The following is a 10,000-nucleotide window of genomic DNA, read 5'->3' on the forward strand; positions in this document are numbered from 1 at the left end:
TCATTATTTTTGTAAGAGATGTTTTGTGAAAGCCCCTGTTTTTGTGGCTATTGTCTTTGTTAACTATACTTGTTCTAATGAGCGTTCTTAATGCTGTTATTCTCACTTCTGCTGCTGCTGGCTCTCTGATGCTCGTACGTGGCTAAATCATCATTCAATATCGACTATCATCAATCAACGTCAATCAAAATGCAACGCCTGAAATAACTATCAACCACTATCAACCATCATTGATTACTGCCAGTGACGAGCAATCACCTCCAGCAACCATCGTAAATCATTAACCACTAATAACAATCGTGAATCAGCATTAATCTCTAGTAACACTTTTCAGTCAATATTAATCACCATTAAGAAACAACAACCAAAATCAAACACAAGCAGTCCTTTTCAGTCCCGAATAGTCAGCATTAACCACCGTTTGTCATCATAAAACTAACTTCATTAATTATGAATCACCATCAGCCAATATCAAACACTAACATCAACCAATACCAACAACTATCATCAACATCGATCTCCATCTATCACCATTAACCACGGCCAATATCTTTGACAAGAATAATGACTTGTCATCTCGACTGAACAAATACTTTTAAGAAATATGGATTCCAAAACATGGATTTTAGTAATGGTTTTTAGGAAGTCGTTGATGCTTTTAGGATAATGGCCATCCAGTTTGGTTCCATTTAAGGTATCAGTGTGCTGTGTTCCTTCACTTTCCTTTGGAAATGTTGCTACATTATTAATATTATTATTATTATTATTATTATTATTATTATTATTATTATTATTATTATCGTCATTGACATCACCATCATCATTATCATCATCGACATCATCTTCGTCATCATCATCATCATCTTGTCATTGATGCTTGTTTGTGTAATATAAACGGGATTTTAAAGAATAATGGTGTGATAGGATGGAAAATAGTAAGAACCGAAAAAGAAAAAGAAAACACAATAGAATTTCTTTTTTTGTCTTGATTCTTGTATATGTTTATTTCTGCTTAGCTTTAACAAAATGCAACTTGTGTCTCTACAGGATACTAAATATTTATACAACCGCATACAGAGACATACGCATACATATATCGCATGTGTTATATAATTGCGTGTTTACGTATGCGTGCGTGAGGATGCCCGTGCGGTATATGTGTGTGCGTGTGTCCGTTCGTGTGTGTTAGTATGTTTGAGTGTTTAGGATTCTGCAAAAATATTCATATCTCTTGTGAAACGTTCATACATTCACGCTTTTATAAAGATACACAGAGATATAGTACAGATATGCATGTGCTTATATATCCATGTATGTATACGTATATACATACACACACACATACATTCATATATATATATATAATATATATATATATATATATATACAGATACATATATAGATATATACATATAATATATATATACATATACATACATACATATATATATATATATACAGATACATATATATATATATATAATATATATATACATATACATACATACATATATATATATATATATTATATATATATATATATATATATATTATATAATATATATATATATATATATATATATATATATGATGTATGTATGTATGTAAGTATGCATGTATCTTACCGGTTAATATGCCTAAGTGACTATGCGTTATATCCATAAATATGCCGAATAACCCAGCAAGAAGGAATGCTATCTAATATAATTCTTCGAATATAATATCAGGAAACATCGATTTTGACGACTAATGCTTCATTTCTGTGTTTATATCTTTATCTTGGAAGGAAATGGCATCAGCATTATGGAGACTTTTATGCGGTTCTTAATTCGGTTTTGTCTTCGGTTGCATTCTTGTTTCTATTAAAAATAAGACATGATACTTTCTTTTGTGCATTGTTAACGTCTCATGTCAGAGTTTGTTGACAATTGTTGTTGAAATAGATAGATAGATAGAGAGAGAGAGAGAGATGGATGTATATATATATATAGAGAGAGAGAGAGATGGGTGGATAGATAGAGAGAGAGAGATGGATTGATATATATATATATGTATATATATATATATATATATATATGAGAGAGAGAGAAATGGATGGATAGATAGATAGATAGATAGATAGATAGATAGATAGATAGATAGATAAATAGATAAATAGATAGAAAGGTAGGTAGGTAGGTAGGTAGGTAGGTAGATAGGTAGATAGGTAGATATATATATATATATATATAAGCTTGTTATAATACTGAGTTTCAACACTTCATATTAAATTTATGTTACAGAAAACTTCTGTGCATGTAATATAACACATCAAAATATATTTAATACGATACAGAAACGACCTCAGGGCTGTAGAGTTAGCAGACCCGATAGAGTTCTCTATTATAATATATTATCGTATTCAAATTTGTCACTCTGTATTTTGAGCTTGTGTTTCATAACCAATGAGATGACATTCCATAGGAATTCTTACAACCATAATTGGCATTGTTCCTGTTTTGAAAATGAAAACCAAAAAACATATTGATTTAGCCAGTTATTGAAGCAAGGTACAGACTACGTGACAAGACTATCATACCTGTGTATTATAGTGAACCTTAAATAAATGCAATTTAGAGAATATTTACAGAACGGTAACTAAGATAGAAAAGTAATTACCAAAAATAGCTTTTTAGACAATAATTAGTTATGGTTCCGTTACTATACCGTTATACATTTCGAAGCAAAATGGGCATTTATGTTCTCGCTAGATTTCTTACAAGTATTAGCCGAATATTCCTAAAACTTCACCTTCATATTATAAATGCTATCTGGCTTATCACGTTGAGACACAATCCAGCCTCACTTCCGCGGGCATGTGTAGTCCTTTCTCAATTCCATTGTGATGATAATTGCTTCTCAACACATACAACACGGACACACACACATATATATGTTTGTGTGTGCTTGTGCGTTTAACAAGTGTTATTTTTTAACATAGGAAAGGAAATATTTCTCTTATAGACCTATGTAACTGATGAAAGTAAAAAAATACGAATATATATTTCTTCACACAACAAATGTTTTTGCGTAACAGTTTTTACTATAAACATGTTAGCGTTTGTTTTCACAAGGTGAGTTTTACACGCGTAGAAAAAGAGACATAATTTGATATTATTGAAAACTTTTCGTACAGGTTTTCAATATGAATGGTTTGCGTATAAAAAAAAGTTTTGCTGAATTATTTTACATACAATTGTAGGCAAAAGAAGTCTGCCGTAGAAGAAAGCTTAGAATTTACTGACGAGTTTTCGCTGTTGTTCTGCTTATAATATATTCCTTCAGTTCTCACATACATTTTTAGACAATATAGATGCACCCCCCTCCACACACACATACACACACATATATTCATGCTTTTTGGTAGATTAACAAAAGAGTAGACTTAAAAGCTTCGGGTGCGAGATAGTGGGAATTCTCAAAACACGCCTTGCAAGGCATGCATGTGAAAAAGGCTTATGCGCTCAGTAAAACGTTTAATAAACGTTTCGACTACAACGGACACTACCCGCTTAAGTGAATATTAGTGCCGTTTCTCATAGCTTTATTAGAGCTATTAAAGTATTATCTAATAAATCTATGAAAGACCATACTGGCTATTAATGCTGAGTGTAGTGATTCTTGCTGGATGCATACAAACGTCATATTTTCCTTATATTTACTCAATTACTCATTTTGTCATCTAAGTTAAGGAACTCTAAGGCAACCCAACTTATTATCCCAGGAACTTCTATCTGGAGGTTCCTCGTATTTGATCCTACTTAATTGTAAAGTAAATTGAAATGGCAATAAATCTGACGCCCATAGCGTGAATTATTTTACTAAAACACCTAACAAATATTCTTAAATACTTCTGAACACACAAAAGATCAACTGACAATATATCATTCCACCGTATTTCTTTGCCAAACTACAATCAGCTTTATATATACAGGATTTGTTTCTCTCAGCGAAACAGAGATACCACGTGTTTTGGACATGTTTATTTACTCGATGAATCATCACATACATTGTTGTGAATATGATTGCTGATGATGTTCTTGTTTAACACAAGCTAAGCTCAGGCCATGTTCAACTAACACTCATAAGATATTCTCGCAGCGAGCATACAATCTATAGCTATACGCACATGCCAATATCTACTTACGCGTTTCTAAAGACAAAATTTCTAAAGACAGAGTTTCATTCGAAGAAGATCTGTCTTTTCATCACAGTCCTTATACATAGTGGTGCCCCCCAGTCACTTGCCATCATTTAACTAACATATACGAACCGTGTCCATTAAATTCAGTGATCTGCACTTCTTCCGATATTTCTCTGAGCTATAAACGTGGTGAGAAATACTAGATGTATCTTACGAAATATGAGGGAGATAATACAAAGTGGAAACAGGTATACTCTACGTATTTTCTAAGCGTCTTTCAATGTCACATTCTTTTGTTAGACAAAAGTAATAGTTTCTGTTCCGTAGAGAAACTAAATTCCATATCATGAAGACGCAAATGTGTTGAAGGATAGTGCCTTTTTATTGTTGCTGTCTTCGCTTTTTAGTTTTTGCAATTTCATTATTCCTGAAATATAAATATACATACATATTTATATGTATATATATATATATATATATATATATATATATATATATATATAATATATATATATTTTTATATATATCTTTATATATATAGAGAGAGGGGGAGAGAGAGAGAGGAAGAAAGGGAGTGAGAGAAAAAGGAGATATATATAAATATATCTGAGTGCACGCATGTGTTTTTATGTGTGTGTGTGTTCATAAGTACTTATGCATGTATATTAATAGAGAGAAAGATACAGACATAGATAGATAGATAGATAGATAGATAGATAGATAGATAGATAGATAGATAGATAGAAAGGGATTTAAAATACATGACTGTTTCTATATATGTTTGTGTGTGCATGTATGTATGTATGTATGTATGTATGTACGTATGTATGTATGTATGCATGTAGGTATGAATAGGCACGTGGTTCCCATTACATGTTGTCAATTTGCCATTTACAATATTCTTATGTTAAAGACAGGTGAACCCAGTGGATATTCTCCATGAATAATGCCGATGTCAACATTTTCCAATATTCTAGAATTCCACAATTCGTTGGGGAAACTTTGACAGTTTTGCAACAAGTCCAAAATGATTAATTATTATATAATCTTCTTGTATTTCTTCTCACGTCTCTTTCATGGTGATCAATTCCATGCCTTCCCTCAGCCATTTTTTCTAACTTTTTAGATTCGTTTTTAAACTTCTTTATCACATTCAAGTGTGTAGCTAGCAATATATTGTGCTGAGAAGTTTGTTTGATCTGCTGAATGTCCATACTTCTTCTCCAATGCAACTTGAGAATCCACGCTGTCGATTTTCCATTCATATTTCTGTAGGTCGGAGCCATTTTGTTTTCTTATGGCAGACAGTGTATAAAATATCTTTCTGCTTGCACAGTATTCCTTTTATCATTGTTAGTTCTAACCTCAAGGTGGTCTTTCTTTACAATAGTTTACTCGACGGTAGATAAAAATATACTGTATGCCATTGGATGAGAGTCGTTACTTCTGGTGAGGATCACGGGATTTACTCGGAGTATGCTTTTCAAGAAAGGAAACTGGAAGATGACACATTTCATGCCTCGGAAACGACAGAGTAATCTGGGACCATTTCTGTGTGGGTCTACCCCTAATTAACTTAAGAGGACTGCTACGCTACTGGGGATTCTATTTATTGATAGTTTTCTTTTTCGTTATAGATTTAATTTCTAATCCTTTGTAGTTTTTCCCCCTTGATGGATGTAATGTACACGTTTTGTGTTGTCGCTCGTCTTTTTATAGCAGGTGGCGCCAAGTTAGAATTTTCTTCGGGTCAAGTAGCCCATCCCGCACAAAAGGTTCCTGTGTAAGGGTCGTTTAATGATGTTGAACGAAACACTCATGTTTCAAGAGGTGAATTATCCAAACCCCAAAGAATTCCTCTCAAGACATGGCTAAGATGCTCTCCCACTACTTCTGCTCGTGATCAGAGATGCAGATATCGTCAGCCACTGAGGGACATCCTCAACTGATAAAAGTCAAACAACTGACAAGCAAATCTGTAGTATTGAGAAGAATATTTGGTGTAGCCCATCATTTATGCCAAGACAAATCAATGTACATGATAACACTTATAATCAGTTAAGATCGAAAGCCATGAGAGCTATTGCCTGTATTTTCATTAAGGCGGTGAACTAGAAAAATTGTTAGCACGCCAGGAAAAATGTTTACCGGCATTTCGTCCATCTTTACGTTCTGAGTTGAGATCCCACTGGAGTCGATTTAATGAGACCATTTGAGTTCTGGGGGTCAACGTAATCGATTAGCCCCTTCCCCTAAAATTTCAGGCCTTGTGCCTAAAAAAAAAAAGGGATTATTATCGTTGTTGTTTTTGGCTGTTATTCAAATGTCGTTTAGCTGAAGCAATACACTGACCGGCTAAATTATCTAAATTTTATTCGATATTGTTTGTGTTTGATCTCCGTTATGAATGTTTTGAAAGTGGACCAATCAGAAAAATAGCAGTGATTAAGTTACGTTGCTCTAGATATTCTAAGTCATTGACATCAAAGTCACTTTTATTTGATTTTATTTAGTTCCCACTCAGAATTATGGAAATAAATACTTATAACATTCACCATTAAATTACAACGTCTCTATAGTAAATTAGCGTTTAGACAAAACAAGCAAACTCGTAATTATTGAAACTACTTAACTATACAGATACTGCTTTCAGGCATTGATTACTAGGCAGCTATTTTGATTTCATAGTTTTGTTCTTGTTTTTAGACACACGATAGAGCCCTCGAGAAGCGTGTGAATACAGCAATAATATTTCTTCTCAAGTAGCTTTTGGCTACGTGCAGCATAAATCAGTGTAGATCTGTAGCTTGCTTTACCGTTACTTTTGTTTAAAATATCTTGCCGTACTTGTGGTTGTTGCGTAAGAGCTTTTGTATGAATGTGAAAGAATTTCTGTAGATGTTTCTACTGACTGAAAAGGCTTCAATCAAAGAATCTTGTGCTTAATTTATTTGCAGGGAAATTAGGCTACTTGCGGTGTTCGTTGTATATCGGATTATAAAACGTGAAGTTCTTTCAAACCAGCGCGTTAATGTAAAGCTGCGATGACCTGCAGAAGCAAGTATCATTCTGAGTGTAGGCTAAACAAGCGCGTGAAGCTACTTTAAATATACATACATACATACATACATACATGCATACATACATATAAACATACATACATACATAGGTATATGTGTGTGTTTGAATATGTATATATATGTATGTATATGTATAAATCAATAGTATATATTTATATACAAATACGCATATACATATATCTGTATATATCACTATATATATATTATCCATACACATGCATAATATACATATATGTGTGTCTGTTAATATATATATATATTATATAATCTATATATATATATATATATATATATTTATTATATAGAAGGAGCTTCTACAGGACTAGTACTGTTTCATTCAAGAGAAATCTTCAGGAAGCTATTTAACAAGAATTGTATTAGCATTTATACATTTAGGCAGGTTAGTCAAGGAGTGGTGGTGGGGGACTTTTGGGGGTAGGCATAGCGCAAAATATCATACTTGGGGGAGTGGTCAAGGAGTCAGTGGTAGTTAGGTGGTGAAAGAATAGATAAATAAAAAGATAAAAAATAAAAAATAAAAAATAAAAAAATAAAAATAAAAAATAAAAAATAAAAAAAAAAAATAAAAAAATAAAAAATAAAAAAATAAAAAAATAAAATGTGTGCACATACATACATAAACACATATACATACACACACACATACGTACACATGTGTGCCTATACATACCTACACGTACAACACATACAAATCATATATAATATATATATATATATATACATATATATATATATAATATATATATATACACAATCCAATACAGGCCCATTCCCTAATTTTAATTTTATTATCTTCATTTATTACTTTTGTTATCTTTGATCGCTAGAGCTAAGGATCCTGGCGATGGCAGCATGTCCAAATTGTCTGTCTACTAGAAGGCAAGTACTCGTTCCCGCACGCACACTCATTAGCACGTACATACACCCATTCGTACACTCATACAAACACGTACGCACGCGTTATATCATACATACAAACACTACATACGTTCACGTATATACACATACGTACTCGTACCTACAGATTCATGTCTACACTTTAGGAGGCTAGTCTATTATATCACCAATAAATAACATAGATAATATATATATATATACATATATATATATATATATATACACATAGACTACACACAAACACACACACATATATATACTCCTACATACAGATACATACCTATATATATATATATACATATACCCACACATACATGTACATATATATATATATATATTATATACATACATATATAATATATACATACATTATATATATAACTACATACATACATAACACCACACACCCATATATATACACACACATACATACACATATATATACATACACAAACATATATACACACATATATACTATTATATATACATAGATACACACATACATACACACACCTACATACATATACACACAAACACATACATACGTAAACATACATACATACATCCATACATCCATACTTACATGCACTTATACGCATACACACACCCCATCTATATATATATACATATATATATATATATATATATAATATATATTATATATACACACTCACACATACATATACAATATACGCCCACACATACATACATACATACACGTATACGCATACACGCACATACACATACATGCGTACCCATACACGTGCCCACACGCACATGCATCCATAGGAATCACACACACACACATATATACACGTGTGCAAGCATACATACATACTCATACACGCACACATACTTACATATACATATATGCACACACTTACACACATATATACATACACATATACATGCATACATACATATATGCATACATACACATACACGCACATTACACATATACAACATGCGTACCCATACACGTGCACGCACGCACGCGCATCATATATATACACCACGCACACAATATATATACACGTGTGCAAGCATACATACATACTCATACACGCGCACATACTTACATATAAAATATGCACACACTTCCACACATATATACATACACATATACATGCATACATACATATATGCATACATACACACACGCGCACTCATATATACATATATATATACACAAACATACACATATTACATATACATACAATTGCTAAGATGATCTGGTTCTTGACTGATGACTGAGGGCTTCGAATGTCCGTCCTGGGTTCTTGTGTCGTCTCTGTGGTGTTTCATGTTCTTGTCCATGTCTGTATTTATTTTACTGTTTACCTATATATATATATAATATATATATATATATATATATATATATATATATACACATACACACATACACACATATACATACACATACACATACATATATATACACAAATACACATACACATACATGCACACATACGCACACATACACATACACATACATACATATATATATATATATATACACATATATACACACACATACACATATACACATACATTATATACCACATACATACATATACATACACACACACATACATATATACACGGAGTACACATACCCATACATATATATATATATATATATATATGTGTATCGTGTATATATGTATGTGTGGTGTGTATGTATATGTATGTATGTTGTATATATGTATGTGTATATGTGTATGTGTGTGTATATATGTGTATAATATATATATATATATGTATGTATTGTGTATGTGTATGTGTGCGTATGTGTGCATGTATGTGTATGTGTATA

This window comes from Octopus sinensis, linkage group LG12 (assembly GCF_006345805.1).
Source record: "Octopus sinensis linkage group LG12, ASM634580v1, whole genome shotgun sequence".
NCBI lineage: Eukaryota > Metazoa > Mollusca > Cephalopoda > Octopoda > Octopodidae > Octopus > Octopus sinensis.